Source organism: Odontomachus brunneus, unplaced genomic scaffold (assembly GCF_010583005.1).
Source record: "Odontomachus brunneus isolate Ranch 3 - 2012 unplaced genomic scaffold, Obru_v1 Obru_scaffold_314, whole genome shotgun sequence".
Taxonomy (NCBI): Eukaryota; Metazoa; Arthropoda; class Insecta; order Hymenoptera; family Formicidae; genus Odontomachus; species Odontomachus brunneus.
The window spans coordinates 1,030-1,375 of record NW_022639764.1 but is presented as its reverse complement, the minus strand read 5'-3'; positions in this window follow the sequence as shown (position 1 = coordinate 1,375).

Here is a 346-nt window from a genome sequence, read left to right as displayed (position 1 = left end):
GTGATATTGCAAGGTTTGATACGAGCGATTATCCTACTGACAACGTGTACGATATACCGCTTGTAAATAATAAGGTGCCTGGTTTAATGAAAGATGAAAACAACGGTGCGATCATGACGGAATTTATCGGACTTAGGGCAAAGATGTACGCTTTGCGAGTGGATGGCAAGAAAGACACGAAAAAGCTCAAAGGTGTCAAGAGTAATGTTGTAGCGCGAAAGATATCTTTCGATGATTGCGTACAGTGTTCGCGAGAGGAGATTGAAACGACTCGTCGTCAATCGTGCATACGATCAAAATTGCATGAAGTGTACACAGTGTCTGAGACGAAAATTGCTCTAAGTCC